Here is a 20456-nt window from a genome sequence, read left to right as displayed (position 1 = left end):
TTCCTAGTGGGTGAGACTAGCAGTCTGTATCTTGTGGTAGACCAAGAGCCAATTGCAGTTTCCAACTCTACCGACGGTGGAACTACATATCGCCTCGGACATATAGTGAGTCACGGGGGTGAACTTATTGGTCCTGAGTCGGCTGTCTGACGTTTGATAATTCCAGCACACACTGTCGTGCGTGTGAGTCAAATTGGTTTGGCTAGACCAGCGAACCGGTGTACCTCACACTGAAAACTGCCGGTATTTAAAGGGTCTGATAAGGAAGTTTCCGGCATTCTGATAATGAGAACGCCTGACCGCCTAGTTTGCAAATTCTCGTGGATACGTCAGAACATTGCAGGGTAAAGTATTGCTGCACCGGCATGTTGTTGTTGTTGTTGTTGTTGTCTTCAGTCCTGAGACTGGTTTGATGCAGCTCTCCATGCTACTCTATCCTTTGCAAGCTTCTTCATCTCCCAGTACTTACTACAACCTACATCCTTCTGAATCTGCTTATTGTATTCATATATTGGTCTCCCTCTACGATTTTTACCCTAGACACTGCCCTCCAATGCTAAATTTGTGATCCCTTGATGCCTCAGAACATGTTCTTCCAACCGGTCCCTTCTTCTTGTCAAGTTGTGCTACAAACTCCTCTTTTCCCCAAATCTGTTCAATACGTCCTCATTAGTTATGTGATACACCCATATAATCTTCAGCATTCTTCTGTAGCACCACATTTCAAAAGCTTCTATTCTCTCCTTGTCTAAACTATTTATCGTCCATGTTTCACTTCCATACATGGCTACACTCCATACGAATACTTTCACAAATGACTTGGTTCAAAAAATGGTTCAAATGGCTCTGAGCACTATGGGACTCAACTGCTGTGGTCATAAGTCCCCTAGAACTTAGAACTACTTAAACCTAACTAACCTAAGGACAGCACACAACACCCAGCCATCACGAGGCAGAGAAAATACCTGACCCCGCCGGGAATCGAACCCGGGAACCCGGGCGTGGGAAGCGAGAACGCTACCGCACGACCACGAGGTGCGGGCTCATAAATGACTTCCTGCCACTTAAATCTATACTCCATGTTAACAAATTTCTCTTCTTCTGAAACGCTTTCCTTGCCATTCCCAGTCTACATTTTATATCCTCTATACTTCGACCATCATCAGCTATTTTGCTCCCCAAATAGCAAAACTCCTTTACCACTTTAAGTGTCTCATTTCCTAATCTAATTCCCTCAGCATCACCCGACTTAATTAGACTACATTCCATTATCCTTGTTTTGCTTTTGTTGATGTTCATCTTATACCCTCCTTTCAAGACACTGTCCATTCCGTTCAACTGCTCTTCCAAGTCCTTTGCTGTCTCTGACAGAATTACAATGTCATCGGCGAACCTCAACGTTTTTATTTCTTCTCCATGGATTTTATTACCTACTCCGAAATTTTCTTTTGTTTCCTTTATTGCTTGCTCAATATACAGATTGAATAACATCTGGGACAGGCTACAACCCTGTCTCACTCCCTTCCCAACCGCTGCTTCCCTTTCATGCCCATCGACTCTTATAACTACCATCTGCTTTCTGAACAAATTGTAAATAGCCTTACGCTCCCTGTATTTTACACCTGCCATCCTTAGAATTTGAAAGAGAGTATTCCAGTCAGCATTGTCGAAAATTTTCTCCAAGTCTACAAATGCTAGAAACGTAGGTTTGCCTTTCCTTAATCTCTCTTCTAAGATAGGTCGTAGGGTCAGTAATGCCTCACGTGTTCCAACATTTCTGCGGAATCCAAACTGATCTTCCCCGAGGTCGGCTTCTACCAGTTTTTCCATTCGTCTGTAAAGAATTCGTGTTAGTATTTTGCAGCTGTGACTTATTAAACTGATTGTTCGGTAATTTTCACATCTGTCAACACCAACTTTCTTTGGGATTGGAATTATTATATTTTTCTTGAAGTCTGAGGGTATTTCACCTGTCTCATACATCTTGCTCACCAGATGATAGAGTTTGGTCAGGACTAGCTCTCCCAAGGCCGTCAGTAGTTTTAATGGAATATTGTCTACTCCCGGGGCCTTATTTCGACTCAGGTCTTTCAGTGCTCTGTCAGACTCTTCACGCAGTATCGTATCTCCCATTTCATCTTCATCTATATCCTCTTCCATTTCCATAATATTGTTCTCAAGTACATCGCCCTTGTATAGACCCTCTATATACTCCTTCCACCTTTCTGCTTTCCCTTCTTTGCTTAGAACTGGATTTCCATCTGAGCTCATAATGTTCTACAAGTGGATCTCTTATCTCCAAAAGTCTCTTTAAATTTCCTGTAGGCAGTATCTATCTTACCCCTAGTGAGATAAGCCACTACATCCTTACATTTGTCCTCTAGCCATCCCTGCTTAGCCATTTTGCACTTCCTATCAATCTCATTTTTGAGGCGTTTGTATTCCTTTTTGCCTGCTTCATTTACTGCATTTTTATATTTTCTCCTTTCATCAATTAAATTCAATATTTCTTCTGTTACCCAAGGATTTCTACTAGCCCTTGTCTTTTTACCTACTTGATCCTCTGCTGCCTTCACTACTTCGTCCCTCAGAGCTACCCATTCTTCTTCTACTGCAATTTCTTTCCCCCCATTCCTGTCAATTGTTCCCTTATGCTCTCCCTGAAACTCTCTACAATCTCTGGTTCTTTCAGTTTATCCAGGTCCCATCTCCTTAAATTCCCACCTTTTTCCAGTTTCTTCAGTTTCAATCTGCAGTTCATAACCAATAGATTGTGGTCAGAATCCACATCTGCCCCTGGAAATGTCTTACAATTTAAAACCTGGTTCCTGAATCTCTGTCTTACCATTATATAATCTATCTGATACCTTGTAGTATCTCCAGGATTCTTCCATGCATACAACCTTCTTTTATGATTCTTGAATCAAGTGTTAGTTATGATTAAGTTATGCTCTGTGCAAAATTCTACCAGACGTTTTTCCTCTTTCGTTTCTCTCCCCCAATCCGTATTCACCCACTATGTTTCCTTCTCTCCCTTTTCCTACTACCGAATTCCAGTCACCCATGACAATTAAATTTTCGTCTGCCTTCACTACGTGAATAATTTCTTTTATCTCATCATACATTTCATCAATTTCTTCATCATCTGCAGAGTTAGTTGGCATATAAACTTGTACTACAGTAGCAGGCATGGTCTTCGTGTCTGTCTTGGCCACAATAAGGCGTTCACGATGCTGTTTGTAGTAGCTTACCCTCACTCCTATTTTTTTTATTCATTATTAAACCTACTCCTGTTTTGCCCCTATTTGATTTTGTATTTATAACCCTGTATTCACCTGACCAAAAGTCTTGTTCCTCCTGCCACCGAACTTCACTAATTCCCACTATATCTAACTTTAACCTATCCATTTCCCTTTTTAAATTTTCTAACCTACCTACCCGATTAAGGGATCTGACATTCCACGCTCCGATCCGTAGAACGCCAGTTTTCTTTCTCCTGATACCAACGTCCTCTTGAGCAGTCCCCGCCCGGAGATCCGAATGGGGGACTATTTTACCTCCGGAATATTTTACCCTAGAAGACGCCATCATCATTTAACCATACATTAAAGCTGCATGCCCTCGGGAAAAATTACGGCTGTAGTTTCCCCTTGCTTTCAGCCGTTCGCAGTACCAGCACAGCAAGGCCGTTTTGGTTAGTGTTACAAGGCCAGATCAATCAATCATCCAGACTGTTGCCCCTGCAACTACTGAAAAGGCTGCTGCCCCTCTTCAGGAACCACACGTTTGTCTGGCCTCTCAACAGATACCCCTCCGTTGTGGTTGCAACTATGGTACGGCCATCTGCATCGCTGAGGCACGCAAGCCTCTCCAGCAACGGCAAGGTCCATGGTTCATGGGGGGAGGCATAGGGTTTTTAAATGATATTCGCAGCTCCCTTTTCTCAGGCGAACCATAGATTGTGATATACTTGGTCGTAGTTGATTCGATTTGAATACAGTTGGGACTCACAGCGGATTCATGTAAACAAAGTCAGGTTGCGTTGTGAGCAATTCAGGGGAAAATTTGTATAGCTTCCACCCCAATGTATGCTTTGCCAATCAAACACCATTCCTTTTGTGATTTGTGTTTGTCATTGTAGCGTAAGATTTATCATCTAGTTGTGGTTACAAAAGGATTAATAAAACCTGTCATTATTTTGTAAACTTAAATACACCACTGTTCTCATTCATACGCCCTCAATTATTCACCGTTTTTATTTTATTGTGGTTGTACATAGGTACACCAGCAACTTAAGGTTCAGTCTTACTAAATTAATTAATTTGATTATTAATTTGAGATCTGAAAGTGACCATAGACATAGCAACAAAAGTACCTTGAGTAAATTCACTACTTCATTCATAAAAATTATCGGTGTAGCTCCCGATTTGAAGATAATTGAGAAGATAATACTTTTCTTTATGTAAAAACAATAATATTTAGTGTCACTGAGACATATATTTATTATTAAAGCAACTGACGGCTTGCAAGGTGTCTTCCTTCCAGAGAACCATTTTCATCATCAGTCTTAAGCAGCATAATCTTTTCATTCGGTGGGGATGAGAAATACTACGTAATTTTAAGATTCATTTCGACTGCGACACTCTAATGCAATTCCACACTTCTCATTTACCTCTTCAACACTGATTAAGGCAGTAGACAGATAGCATTATGACATCACTGGAGCCGCCCGGGGTAGCCATGCGGTCTACGCGCCTTGCCAAGGCTCGCGCGGCTGCACCCGTCGGAGGTTCGAGTCCTCCCTTGGGTATCTGTATGTGTTGTCCATAGTGTAAGTTAGTTTAAGTTAGATTAAGTAGTATGTAAGTCTAGGGATCGATGACCTCAGCAGTTTGGTCCCATAGTACTTACCACGAATTTCCAAATTTTTTACATCACTGCATTACTCGTACAACAGTGCCTTCTCGCAATATGTTTTTAAGTTTGACCGCATTAGACTATTATTTATTTCTGTGGTTCTTAACACAAAATTGTGAAACCATTTCAGTAATACAGTACAGAGCGGTATTCGATTCATGTTTCGAAAACGCTGTGAGATTGGCTGTCATGACACCTGAGAGGAATACCACACCAAATCTGGTATCATTGCCTTCTTTTGCTAATAACGTCATTGATTTACTATTTTTCTGGCCTTTTAATATAAGTAAAATGTACCTTTTTTTTCCTCTGAGGATTCAGAAAGCTAAGGGGGATGTATCCCGAGAGTACTCCCAGGAACTCAGCACTAGATACATGTTTTATTTACAGGGGTCGCTCAGATATTTAGTTCTGAAGCGGTTTTATTTGGTTAATTTTATGTGCCATATTACTAATTATTTTTCAGAATACTGATTAAGAACTCATAATAAAGCGTACTGACAATGCAACTCGAATCGCCAATTTTCGTGAAACTTTCTATCCAAAATGAAAACTGTTGCTTTGCGTCTGTTAGTGCATCCTTTCGCTCGTGTGTGTCATGCCGTATAGAAGTTAACCTTTCTTACACACATTTCTTTCTTCATCCAACCCCAAAATAAAAAATGTTACGTTATAAGTGGCGATCAAAAAATTTCCGTTGACGAGCTATACAATCCAGAATCGGTATGCCAATTGGGCAAGATCGCCGTGAGAACTGACGCAATCAACCCACCGACGCTCCTGGTTGAAGATACCCGTTTGGTGAAACACTGAGTCCGGCTGTGTGAAGAGGTCCGTGACTGTGTACGGAACATGCTCATACGACGGAAATCGTCGAAGTTTCAAGATCTTTTTAGAGATCTGATGGCGTGATAATCGCATGGGGAGAGATCAGAGCTAGAGGGAGGGTGCTCTAGTGTCTCCTACATGAGATGGTGTAACTTCTAGTTCACAGCGTTTGGGGTCGAATGGCGACCAGCACGGTTTTGGTGTATTTGTTGAGGCACGGTGGCCGCCGGATCGATTGTTATCTTGACGACAGCTCCCCAGTCTAACGTAACAGTCGCGACTCTCACTGCTGTAAAAGTTGTTACCGTTTGACAGATGGAGAGCCACTAGCGCTCCAAGCGGCGAGTAAGGTGAACGTCAGACGCGTCGTAAGCATGATGTTTGTTTTGTATCCATTTCCTACGAAATATTTGAGTTTTTTTCCTTGCCTCCAAGGGTTTGTGTAGTATCAGAAGGCATATATGTTTCTGAAAATGATTCTAAAATAAGCGCAAGTACGGACAAAACCCATGAATCGAGTGGCAAGCTACAACACATTCATTAAGAAACACTTGTGACGTTGGATAGAATTGCAGCTTACTACGTCGATATCAAAAGAATATTAACAAACAGATTGACAAGTAAGAAGCAAGCTCTACATACAAAAGCGATCGACAGCTCATTTATCGTTCTGTAGGGCTACTGTGTTTATCATTGTCGCCTGTTACCACAAGTACGACTTTCATCTTTGTATTATTCTAAGTGGGACAAGCAACTGCTAAATAGTGGGAGAAATATGTTGAAAACATTATAATGAGCTGATTACATTACATTTCACGCAGAACCAAATATTTGAATAATTTTCAAACAATCTGTCAGGTGCTAACAAAATGTTGTCATCACACAAAGGAAGCAAGGAGAATTAACTAACAACAGAAGTGAATGAAATACATACCAAACATTACACTTTTGTAAGACACGAATAACTGCACTTAATCTAACCATTTCATCGTTAAAACAGGTCTGTGTTGACGATTCACACGAATCTTGCACTGATCATGGAGAATTGAACTGGCTGCTTCTGTGTCATAGGACTGTTTTATAGCTTTAGATGGATTGTCGAATCTATGTGTCAGTTTCCTCTTCATCATCAGCTGAGGTGGCTTATTTGCGATGTCAAACAGTGTAGGTACTGCATGCCAAACGAGTTTATTATTGTCTGCGTTAATGAACTGGTTTTGTTCGAAATGTAGCGAACCAAACCTAGTATTATACAGGAAAACTGGTTTTTTATAAGATCTTCTCGCCTGCTATTAACTAGTCATTTTCTGCTCCTAAAAAGAAATCTTAATCATTAATACACATGTACTTTGCAAGTGAATCCTGACGATACAGTTTAGTAACATGATGGTATACACCTCTCAGGATTCTTATGAAACCTACAAAAAGACAGATATGGTGTCTTCTTCCTGTCGTTGCTGCAATTTATTGCGCTACAAACGCTTCCGCTTGTAAAACCCATTGTAGAAATCAAAGTAAACAAACACTATTCGCTTCACGATCGCGCCGAACTCATTAACTTACTGGCCGCTTGGGGCGCTTCTGGTGCGGTAGGCAACAAAGTAGAGGCGAAGTGTCGCGACTGCTATGTTAGACTGTGGTCAGCTCCGTGTTTAAACAGTGTTTTCGTGTGGCAAGTGTCACTCACAAGCAGTGCAAGTATTTTCTCGAAGAGACAGTAAGTGTAAACAGGGCAGAGAGAGTGACTTGAAGTTTTGGGAGGGATCGATCGGTGGTCGTCAGCGTGGAGGGATCGACGGCCTTCCGTAAGTGCAGAGTGCGCGTCGGTGATTGCAGTGCGTCAGCTGAGGTGAGGTGCGCGGACCACAGCGCTTGCGTCGGGCGCCCGCTGCCGCGGCTACTGCCAGCCGCTGCCTGTGCGAGGCGAACCACACCCGACACATACGGCGACCCAGTGGGAAGCGATGTTAAGTAAGCGCCGCAGCTTAACGTCGACAGGCAGGTGCACGGCAGAGTGGTCCACACCAAATGGACAAAGAAATGTGGTCAGGATGGCTACCTGTGAAGTAACGGTGGCGACTGGCACACCTAAGTCAAATGATAACAGCGAAGGGAAAACTGCAACAATGAGAGAGGCACTGAATATACAACAGCGGTGTTGTGCCGTCACAAGACATCAAGCATCCGCCACACGTTAAAACCCGAGCCATTGCGCGGCATACATGGTTGGGCAGCTCGCTGGTGGACTGCGACACGTGCATCGCGACTCAGGAACAAGTGGGTGAACCTTCGCAAGGTTTTCCGTGATTTTCCTAAATCAGGCAAATGCCGAGATGGTTCCTTTGAAAGGGCACGGCACACTTCCTTCCCCATCCTCCCCTAACCCAATGGGACCGATGAACTCGCTGTTTGGTCCCCTCCTCCAACCAACCAATCAACCACTATTGTGTGTACTGAGTGAACTCAGCCTTATAAGTACATATTATAAAACCATTGCTTGACTTCTAACTGTGTTTCATATTTGTCAATTCACGATTCCATAAGTTTTTCAGATGCTTATTCTTTCGTCCACTGGATTTGATGTCATAGGATTTTTCGTTATGTTCTATGCAAACAACCAGCCCCTTATTTAACTGTCATATTGCAGGTGATGCTTATTTGGACTATATTTTTATTATAAAAATTCTCTTGAAGATTTGAAGTAGAGTTTGCTCCTTACATAATCGTTTTGTGTGTAATTTTTAAGATGTGTATTTTAAATCATTTTTTTTTTTTTTGTCACGCAGCAGCATTGATACTTGATGTATTTTCACTGTACTGGAATTTCATACTGTTAAATGAGAATTTTGGTGTTGAGTAAGTTATCCGTCTCGAGTACCTACAAAACTGATTTGATTGCCCATACTGTAACAGTTTTTGTCTGGAAAAAGTAATTGTTCAGGCCAAAATTTTCTTTCTGGGACACATTATGTCGCCATCGTGTGTTATTACTGATCAGACCCGAAGTGAGTACATTCATACCTGTCCTACACCAAAGAAAGTTAAAGGAGTCGGCCGTTTTGTAGGCCTGGCAATTGTTTTTTTATAAAATTTTGCGCAACAGCAACCTTCTCTTAAGGAGTTGCATACAAAGAGAAAAAAGTGAAACTGGCAGCTTTGAAAGGGGCAGCTTTGAAAAGTGTCAAAACTTCACAGACAAGCGCGGCAGTATTGGATATACCGGATTTTGAAAACAGACTTCGTCGAGATGGACACATCGGCATTGGGGGTGACCATGATGTTGCTGCTAAGATATCCTGGTCGAAGAATCGGCGGCGTGCACCTCTCGTAGTCTCTCACCACTTGTAGTTGAATTCTCGGTGCACGAACTTGAAGCTTTGGCAGTTTTGTTCGCTTTAGAGATATTTAAAATGTATTTTTAACATAGAGGCAGCTAACCAAGCTCTCACCTTAATGCTGACACGGCCGAGGCGCACAGCGCGTATCGCATGATGGGCCACAAGGATATCTGCTTTTCAGTTTAACCTTGAACATATTAGAGGAACTGAGTACGTAGACACGAACGGTGTAACCCGTATGTTTGGTGATGTCAATGACACGCATGCTGGTGTCAATGAGTTAATGGAGGTCCTTGGTGTTGATCCTGACGTAGTTGTATGCCATATTTTGACAGGATTACCCCTCCTTTTTCGAAATATAGGTCAACAGCAAGATAAGGATACTGAGTTGGAACACATTAAGGAGCGTTTGAGGAATGGGGAGACAGTCAAGCCTTATATAATGAGAGGCAATATCTTAGATTGTGCTGCCCGAAGTTGCAAAGGTGACAAGGTTGTTTTGTCATCTGAGCTTGCGCCGTGTGTATGTAAATATTTCTCTGGAACACTGTTGGGAGGACATTTTGGTAATTTTGAGACTAGTATGAAAATACATGAGAAATTCACCTGAAAGGTTATGGATAAACAGATTCATGAATTAGTTCCAGAATGTGAGGCTTGTGCTACTACTAAACTGGGTTTGAATTCCCAGCAGGGGTTGTTGTTCTCTGACGTAGCAATATCGCCAAAAGTAAAATTTATATTGATTACGTTGGTCCTTTTCCGTGACCGAAGCGGGCGAATCAGTCTGCACTGGTGTGCATGAATGCGTGCACACATTTTTGCTGACTACTCCCAACAAGGAACGTTAATCCACCAACTATGGTAAAATGTTTGAAGAGTATTTCCGGGACCTTTGGTCCATGTAGGGCTGCTGTATCTGATAACACAAGGGCTTTCAGGAATTTTTGTTATAAGATGAGAATAGCCTGCACAACCATTACACCTTATTATCCAAACCTCTCATTCGCTGAGAGAGTTAACAGAAACTTGAGTGCTGTGCTCGTCGCCTTCCGTCATGATGACCGCTCTAAATGTGTCACATTCTTGCGTTGGTTATGTTATGCCTTTACACAGCTACTCACGATGCGTGCAATGAATCGCCTGTTGCTACGGTCGCAGGTTCGAATCCTGCTCAGGTATGGATGTGTGTGATGTCCTTAGGTTAGTTAGGTTTAAGTAGTTCTAAGTCTAGGGGACTGATGACCTCAGATGTTAAGTCCCATAGTGCTTAGAGCTATCAGCCATTTGAATCGCCTGTGTGAGCGTACAAGATGTGTGGGGAGGCCGGCCGGAGTGGCCGTGCGGTTCTAGGCGCTACAGTCTGGAACCGAGCGACTGCTACGGTCGCAGGTTCGAATCCTGCCGCGGGCATGGATGTGTGTGATGTCCTTAGGTTAGTTAGGTTTAATTAGTTCTAAGTTCTAGGCGACTGATGACCTCAGAAGTTAAGTCGCATAGTGCTCAGAGCCATTTTTTTTTTGGGTGGGGAGGTTAGAGCGGCAGTTTCCCGCCGCAGAGCACGTGGCTGGCGGTTGCTACGGGGCCGCGGGCGAGCGGCTATCGTCTACGCGGCCTTGGAGAAACCCTAGCGGGAGCTAGACAGGGGCGCGTATGGCCGTGTTTGCGCGCTTGGAGAAATTTATATGCCAGAGAAAAATTGATGATAACAGAACTAAGAGTGACACGGAGATGTGAGTTGGCACTCATGGACAGAAAAATGTGTAAAGCTAAATTATCTAGAAGCGCCACAAAAATATAAAATAGTTTAAAAGTTATTGTTGTCTTAAAAATTCTAAATTTATGAAATTTCAAAAGCTAATATCTCGGCAACGTTTTGGCCGATTAATATAAACAAAGTTTCTACGGATGCGGCCAGAACAGCTGTATCGAGCAATCATAGCCGATTTAGCTGAATATGTACCATTTTTGAATGAGAGGTCGGAATATGGGATTCGACTGGGAGAAACTGTGTTTTTAGTAGTAAATAGATGAATGATTAAGTACGTTTTTTATTTGCTTATTTTTGTTTAGTATAAAAAATCTGGGAAAATCAAAACCACGCCACAAGAACATTATTTGTGAAAACACGACAAAGAGTTGGACTTTAAATCGTTATTGCCCGGAAAATGTCCATGTCTTGCAATATATCTTACGTGTTTTTGTGTTTAGTCTTAGAATATTCGTAATTTTTTTCAAACATTGTTTCGAGCTAGGCAGTCGTTTCGAGCGTAGGTCATCTTTGAGGACAGATGAGTTTGACGGACACTAAGAGTAGGACGTGCCACCCATCTGGGGCTGGTAGCCACATTCGGGGACAAGTATGTATGTAGCGACGTTCGAAAACGATCAAGTTGAGCGCAGTATACTAGTTTAGGGCGGCAGACAAAAGTGTATTTTGTGAACTGTGAACAGATTGTCACGTGCCGTGATCGCGACACATGAATTGTATAGTGAAGTGTTGTATCATCAGTTACCAACGGCCGCCCTTACGTAAAAGCCCCTCAGACTGCGTGTTATGTGTTAAGTGAATATATTGAAGACTATATGTGGAAAAATAGAAATAAATTACTTGTTAGAATTATAAATTATCATGAGTAGCTCAATATTTTTAAATTTCGCCGCAATACCCACCTGCATTGTTTTTTGTATTTTATTTCAGCTTAATAACTGACTTTACGACAGGTGTGAGTTGGCACCCAATGACGGAAAAAGGATCCAAACATTGAGACCAGCCACACCTCTGGACCGTTCAATTAAGCTGAGTGTATATTGTAAGTAGGCTGTTTATTGAAAGTCAGATTGCGTTGCGCAAAAAAATATTGTGTGTCAGGATAAGCACAGTCTTGTACAATATGAAACTTCCTGGTATATTAAAACTGTGTGCCGGACCGAGACTCGAACTCGGGACCTTTGTTTTTCGGGGGCAAGCCCTCTACCAACTTTTTTTTCCGGTCGTTGATCGTTGTGTTTGGTCGTTGCGGACGTTACATGACATCCGTTCAAGTTCGTTTGTTGATCCTTCCACTCAGTTTTTTATTACAGAGGGCCAACTGAGTTACCCAAGCACGACTCACGACCCGTCCTCACAGCTTCAGTTCTGCCAGTACCTCGTCCCCTACCTACCAAACTTCACAGAAGCTCTTCTGCGAACCTTGCAGAGTGAAACTCTCATTCTGGAAACATCCCTGCCCGCATCTCGTGGTCGTGCGGTAGCGTTCTCGCTTCCCACGCCCGGGTTCCCGGGTTCGATTCCCGGCAGGGTCAGGGATTTTCTCTGCCTCGTGATGGCTGGGTGTTGTGTGCTGTCCTTAGGTTAGTTAGGTTTAAGTAGTTCTAAGTTCTAGGGGACTTATGACCACAGCAGTTGAGTCCCATAGTGCTCAGAGCCATTTAAACCATTTTAAACATCCCCCAGGCTGTGGCTAAGCCGTGTCTCCGCAATATCCTTTCTTCCAGGAGTACTAGTTCTGCAAGGTCCTGAGTCGTGCTTGGGTAGCTCCGTTGGTAGAGCACTTGCATGCGAAAGACAAAGGACCCAAGTTGGAGTGTCGGTCCGGCACACAGTTTTAATCTGCCAGGAAGTTTCATACTCCGCTGCAGGGCAAAAATCACATTCTGGAAACATCCCTCTGGCTGTTGCTAAGCCGTGTCTCCGCAGTATCCTTTCTTCCAGAAGTACTAGTTCTGCAAGGTTCGCAGAAGAGCTACTGTGAAGTCTGGAAGGTAGGAGAAGAGGTACTGGCAAAACTGAAGCTCTGAGGAGAGGTCGTGAGTCATGCTTGGGTAGCTCAGATGGTAGAGCACTTTCCCACGAAAGGCAAAGGTCCGAGTTCGAGTCTCGGTCCGGCACACAGTTTTAATTTGCCAGAAAGTTTCACATCAGCGCACACTCCGCTGCAGAGTGAAAATCTCATCGTGCCATAGCACGTGGGGGCTCGAGCTAATTATTCAAGCCACAGTGCGTGGTGCCCAGTACCGTCGTACCTGCCAGTCTTACGTTTGCATTAAAAACGAATTCACGTCTTTCCAATCTGTAGGCTTTAAATGATTTATCACAGGAGAGAGTTGACGCTGTGCACATTAGCGAGTCGTGGAAAACAGCTAAGAAAAAATATAAAGATCAGTCATCAAAGACTCGCTCAGCGCTTTAATGTGAGGAGAATAGAAGGCGTACCGTCTTGAACACGGGGGGCCAGGTATTTGTTAAGAACTCTGAGGGAGTAAAAAAGGATGCCGAGAAGGTTGCGGCGACATTGTTGCCTTGCTTTAAGGGGCCGGCTATAATTTTGAGATCTCTCACTCCATTTACCTCACTAGTGAGGGACCCAAAAAACAGATTTATTTATACAGTTCATATTTCTCAGATAAAACCATCGGACCAGGATAGGCCATTAATTATATAAGTTGTCTTGTATAGTAATTAGTGTTTAAGTATGCTAGAAGGACCTTTGTATCTTTTTTGGGATGAACAAAGTGGTGGACAAAGGTGCTCGACGTAGCTTTGATGCTGTGCGCTACTTTTGGAGACCTGTGATACCTCCGCCAGTCCTCAGAGCTTTCAGAGGGGAGGATGTGCTGTCACGAGACGTCGCGCAGCCGCCATACGTTTAAACCCGCGTTACTGCGCGGCACACGTGGTTGAGCAACTCGGTTTTGGCTGCGTGACGCGTGCATCGCGACACAGGCGCCACCGAGCGAACCATCGTAGAGTAGTGAGCAGTGCAAGGAGTCGGGTAATGAGCAGTCAGCAAGTACGTACCAGGGCCAGAGCTCAGTAGCGCAAGTGGCCGTCGGATTTAACCGCACGCCGTTGCTGCTGTCCCTCTCACTTGAGTTGGCGTTACTTCTGCGTTACGACGATTGGGGTCGAATGGCGACTAGCACGGCATTTGGAGCATTTGGTGAGGCAAGATGGTCGGTTGTATCTTGACGTCGGTTCTGTGTTTACACCTGTGTTTTGATGCGCAGGAGTCGCGACCGTTGTGAGGTGGGCACACCAAACGCGTACGTCATTGTTTCTGGGGACTCAGCGGAGAGCGATGTAAGTAAGTCTGCGGAGCAGCTTAACGTGGAGAGGCCGTGCATTGCATGGTGTTCCACATCAAGTGCACCAACAGATGTAATTAGATGGCTACCCGGAAGGGAACAGTGGAGGCAGACTCAGCTAATTCAAATGATGATTCCCAAGGGAAAACTGCAACAATTAGAGAAGCAGTGAATATACAACAGCGTACGAAGACTTGACGACATTTATTGAAAATGAATATGCTGGGCATAAGATGGCACAGTAAAGAAGCAGCGAAACGAAAGTGGAATTAAAGAAGAAAATATCGCAATGGGAGACAGAGCAGGCGTTATTATTTGGCAGGTTGGAACAACTACGAAAAGAAACAAAAGTTATAGAGAAAATTCAGAAAAACCACCGAAAACATATACAAGTGCGATGCTAACGATGCCACCTACTAGAGATGTAACCAAAGGAGCTCCTGCAGCTAAAATCGTAGCAGTGCAAACAATGCAACAAAATACTTTGTTCATAAAAATCAAGAACAAATAAAGAGGCAATGATAGTTCAACAAAAAATAACGACCTTAATAAACCCCACCAAAGAGAAAATTTTTATAAGGAAGATCAAGCAAACCAATAGTCATTCTGGAAATAGACACTCACATTGATACCGAAAAGATGATGTGTGGTGTCACCGCCAGACACCACACTTGCTAGGTGGTAGCCTTTAAATCGGCCGCGGTCCGCTAGTATACGTCGGACCCGCGTGTCGCCACTATCAGTGATTGTAGACCGAGCGCCGCCACACGGCAGGTCTAGAGAGACGTCCTAGCACTCGCCCCAGTTGTACAGCCGACTTTGCTAGCGATGGTTCACTGACAAAATACGCTCTCATTTGCCGAGACGATAGTTAGCATAGCCTTCAGCTACGTCATTTGCTACGACCTAGTAAGGCGCCATTACCAGTTAATATTGAGATTGTAAAACATGTACCGTTAAGAGCGGTGTTCACCAATTATGGATTAAAGTTAAGTATTCCAGAAGCTACGTACATTTTTTGCTAGTCTCAAGACCTTGTCCTGATCCATACCTCACGCCATCCTGCGTGAGCTTTAACGCGTGCCTTTCGGCTTCCCGTCATAGTGGATTGGCTGTCTTGCCAGTCCACAACATGATGAACAACAAAAAGGTGCAAGAAACACTGATGTGTGAACAGTCTAAGAAAAAGAGAGCTCTAATGATACTGTACGACATCCCAGAGGACACAGATGTAGAGCCATTAAAAGACATATATATATATATATATATATATATATATATATATATATATATATATGTGTGTGTGTGTGTGTGTGTGTGTGTGTGTGTGTGTGTGTGTGTGTGTGTGTGTGTGTGTGTGTAGAACGTAAAGATGAACTGGCTAAGGAGAGCTTCGAAAGCGATTCAGGACAGGAGCGATGGGAAGAAAAGTGGTCCATCCAATCATTGAAGTGAGCCCTGAGATTAGAAGAGCTCTCATGAAGCGACAAAAACTATATTTTGGTTTTCGTTCGGTTGCTGTGACTGTCTAGTAGCGAGGCGGTGCGTTCAGTGCCAAGACCGTGGTCATTTGGCAAAGCATTGTGTTGAACAAGTGGTAATTTGTGGACATAGTGGCGATGAAGGCCATATCATAACAGACTGCAATAAAATCAAACAAGAGGCAGTGTGTGTGTCATGTAAATATAGGGGTTAAAAGTCCACACAAATCAAATCCTCCTTACAAGGCAGATTTTAAGCATGGATTTTGGGAAGGCGTCTCATAAGATCAGAAAGCAATGAGGACACTGATGACACCATCAAGTGCTGTCTATGCGCCGTCTACGTAAGAAACATAAATCACCATCGCGGACGAGGAGGAACGCCGAAAGAGCGAGGAATTACTGGCAAAACGTGAGGAGTAAGTACCATACAAAAGAGCATGCAACACAGACAGTAGAGCATCATACACCTACGAGAAAGCAGGAAAGAATTTTTTTGCGTAAATTCAGAACTATGTGCTATAACAGAGAAGCTAGATCAGAGGCGGATGCAGGAGTGACATGAAACAGGAGATCAGGGTTTGGTGGTACAAACTGGACAGTTCTACGTAGAATGCGACAGCACACTTTCTGACGAATACACAGCGCTGCCTACAGAAGTGAAAGAAAATCCGCCATTGCAGGACGTGAATCTACAACAAATATGGTACAAGACTCAAAGCCAGTTGGTACAGGAAAAAAAACAACTATTATCAACAGGCAGACAATAAAACACAGACAGGAACAGATCAGCGACAGATACGCGAAAGCATAGAGAACGTTATGCACTTCACTAGACCGCTTACTACAGCGATAAGACATCTAGTATGGTATATTACTTTTTCTGGACCTAATTTCGTAGATAAAAGTGAATCATTCTCGTTATTTACGTTGTACAAGCACTTTATGGTGCCACTTGGCCGCATTGCATGGGATTGCAGGCGGGTAGGGCAAGACTGTCGAATATATACCCATCATTCCGAATGGAGATAAACATAGGACGTCTTAATGCCACGAGAAATAATGTCACCATATGGCATGAGCCTAGAAGAGCGGCAGAAGAGTTTCAGTTAGATAGATTGTGCCTCCAAGAACCGTATACGATTGCAGGAAAAACCCCCAGTATGCCTATAACTGCCCAGATAGTCATACAAGGGCAAAGTCCTATGGTAGCAATAAAAATATGTATATAAGGCCATAAATAAGGCACAAATATGACAGTATTGTTCATAACACGTACTTTGTGTGGAAATGGTAACTGGAAGGGAGAGTTACAGCTTGCTGTCCATGTACTTCCAATTTAGAGATGAGATCGACAAATATCTGCTAAGACTAAAGGATATTAGTCACCTAGGACGAACTAAGCCCCTTGTCTACTCCACTGATGCAAATTAGAAGTCAATATTGTGGCATATCCACCTGACTGACTACTGTGGAAGACACAGATACTGAATGCACCTTACAGTCCGCCAACCTACGAAGGGAAGGTCGGAGCAACGTCAAATTTGCCGTTGCTTCAGCAAATACGGCAGCGGAGCGCCCTTTGAAAGGCTGGAAGAATGAGACTGGAATGACATGATGTGACCACTATATCGCGGACTATACCATCACTGGGAGGGAAATCTAAGGCGCCACAGAAGTCGCGCGCATGAGGCCCAAAAACAACATCGAGAATGCTAACTGGGAAGAAGGTTGTTTCAGTGTCCGAAAGTCCATCGCTGGGTCATAATGCAGTTGTTAAAGAGCAAGAACTAACAGTGGTTATACATAGAGCAATGGAGGCATCGATACCTGTCAGCAGAGGCCATTATAAATGAGTAGCGTGAATCTGGACCGAGGTGCTGCAGAAATTAAGATGTGCAACAAGAAGAGCCAGGAAGCTATACCAAAGCAAGCAGCATGACCCAAGAAGAGACAGTGTGAAGATTGCATAGATACCGGTATCTTAAACAAGTTTTATGGAAGAATTGTGAAAACAAAAATGGAAGGATGGAAGCAGTTCGTGAAGGCTAACTTATATACCGATCCCTGGTGTGTACCATATAAAATTGCGAGAAAATACGATCACCGTCTTAAAAAAATCTCTGAAGTAATGGTGAGATGGTGACAGAAAGTAGGGAACAGGGAGCTGCCCTGCTAATGGAAACACTACTTCCTGACAATGTAGAAGAAGGTGAGACAGATAATCAGCGTAAAGCGAGAAAGATAATCAGCGTAGTTATGAAAACTGTTATGGTAAGAATACAGAAACAATACACTTCGCCCTTCTTTAACATGACCAGGACATAAACGAATACAATAACACTAAGAAAAGGCTACCGCAGGGGTCAGTTCCAAGATGCTACTCCAGGCGGGTGTAAAATGAATGTGCGCAACGGAAATACTGAACGCGAAAATGAAGATTTGGCCCTGTTTGACTACCACCTGAAGCATATCTTGGGATCTCTTAATGGTGATTATCTCCTCCTTCTTTCACTTTAACATATAAATTACAACAAAAACATAAATGAATGATTAAGGGAACTAGTAACTACCAAATGATAAATGATGTTTCCGCTTATACACTTACTCTACATTAAAACCCCTTTATATTACAAATGTTTATATATCAATGTCCAGTCGACATAAAAGGATACAAATGAATTTCCTGACAAATACGATTGATCAGTTGCCCAAATCTGCCCCTTTTATGGCCACGCGATCTAATATAAATAATGACTGACATCATCTGTTGTTGTTGTTGTGGTCCTCAGTCCTGTGACTGGTTTGATGCAGCTCTCCACGCTACTCTATCCTGTGCAAGCTTCTTCATCTCCCAGTACCTACTGCAACTTACATCCTTCTGAATCTGCTTAGTGTATTGATCTCTTGGTCTCCCTCTACGATTTTTACCCTCCACGCTGCCCTCCAATGCTAAATTTGTGATCCCTTGATGCCTCAAAACATGTCCTACCAACCGATCCTTTCTTCTAGTCACGTTGTGCCACAAACTTCTCTTCTCCCCAATCCTATTCAATACCTCCTCATTAGTTACGTGATCTACCCACCTTATCTTCAGCATTCTTCTGTAGCACCACATTTCGAAAGCTTCTATTCTCTTCTTGTCCAAACTGGTTATCGTCCATACATGGCTACACTCCATACAAATACTTTCAGAAACGACTTCCTGACACTTAAATCTATACTCGATGTTAACAAATTTCTCTTCTTCAGAAAAGATTTCCTTGCCATTGCCAGTCTACATTTTATATCCTCTCTACTTCGACCACCATCAGTTATTTTACTCCCTAAATAGCAAAACTCCTTTACTACTTTAAGTGTCTCATTTCCTAATCTAATCCCCTCAGCATCACCCGATTTAATTTGACTACATTCCATTATCCTCGTTTTGCTTTTGTTGATGTTCATCTTATATCCTCCTTTCAAGACACTGTCCATTCCGTTCAACCGCTCTTCCACGTCCTTTGCTGTCTCTGACAGAATTACAATGTCATCGGCGAACCTCAAAGTTTTTACTTCTTCTCCATGAATTTTAATACCTACTCCGAATTTTTCTTTTGTTTCCTTTACTGCTTGCTCAATATACAGATTGAATAACAGCGGGGAGAGGCTACAACCCTGTCTCACTCCTTTCCCAACCACTGCTTCCCTTTCATGCCCCTCGACTCTTATAACTGCCATCTGGTTTCTGTACAAATTGTAAATAGCCTTTCGCTCCGTGTATTTTCCCCTGCCACCTTCAGAATTTGAAAGAGAGTATTCCAGCTAACGTTGTCAAAAGCTTTCTCTAAGTCTACAAATGCTAGAAACGTAGGTTTGCCTTTTCTTAATCTTTCTTCTAAGATAAGTCAGAAGGTTAGTATTGCCTCACGTGTTCCAACATTTCTACGGAATCCAAACTGATCTTCCCCGAGGTGCGCTTCTACTATCATCTACGTACCAAATACTAGAAAACACTACTTTCAAAGATGATGTACAGTGGTGTGCAACCTCAGTGGAAATAAAATTTACGTGATCACAGCTGTTTAGCTTTATAGGCCTAATAAGCCGAAGCAATTAGCAATATCACCGTATGTACTGTGTCCGGTGTGTCGGAGTGATGGTTCTAATACACGTCTGCGACGACGTAAGAACTCGAGCCACAAAATATATACAAAAAAACTCATATAAACACTAGGACGGCACAAGACGGTCCTCTGACTAGTATAGTCTAACACTGTCTTCTCCTCTCTGTGTTCTACAGACGAGAAACGCGAACTCCGAGCCGGAAGGACGGAGTTGAGATAATGTCTCAACGTGAGTATAGGCAGAAGAAGTGCTCTCAATCACTGAACGCTGCGTCCTCAACGACAACTCCCAACCTGGAGGCGAAGTCCAGAATCGCGTAAGTTCGCAACAGTACAGTGCCTAACCGTTGTAACTATAAAATCTCCTGAGAGCAAAGACAGCAAGTCCGTGTGTACCAACAAAAGCTGAAACTGAGCGACCATCCAACATGGGCACTCAAAACGGAAGACCTCTTCTCTCCGCCACTGCTTCCCAGCAAAACTCGGCTCCCCTCCCTCGTAACTCAAAAGACGAATCATATTCTCGAAACCACAGAATATTCTCCCTCTCTACAGATTCTTCCGAACGCCGACCAACCATCTTTTAGTGTTTTGTAGTCCAGCGCGGAAAATTTGCGAGGAAATACCTATACTCATACAATGGTACGCTTCTCAGAGTAAAAAATCCTCGGAAATAACCCAGACTGCGTGATTTCCGA

Source organism: Schistocerca nitens, chromosome 2, assembly GCF_023898315.1.
Source record: "Schistocerca nitens isolate TAMUIC-IGC-003100 chromosome 2, iqSchNite1.1, whole genome shotgun sequence".
Classification (NCBI taxonomy): Eukaryota; Metazoa; Arthropoda; class Insecta; order Orthoptera; family Acrididae; genus Schistocerca; species Schistocerca nitens.
This window is presented reverse-complemented; position numbering follows the sequence as displayed.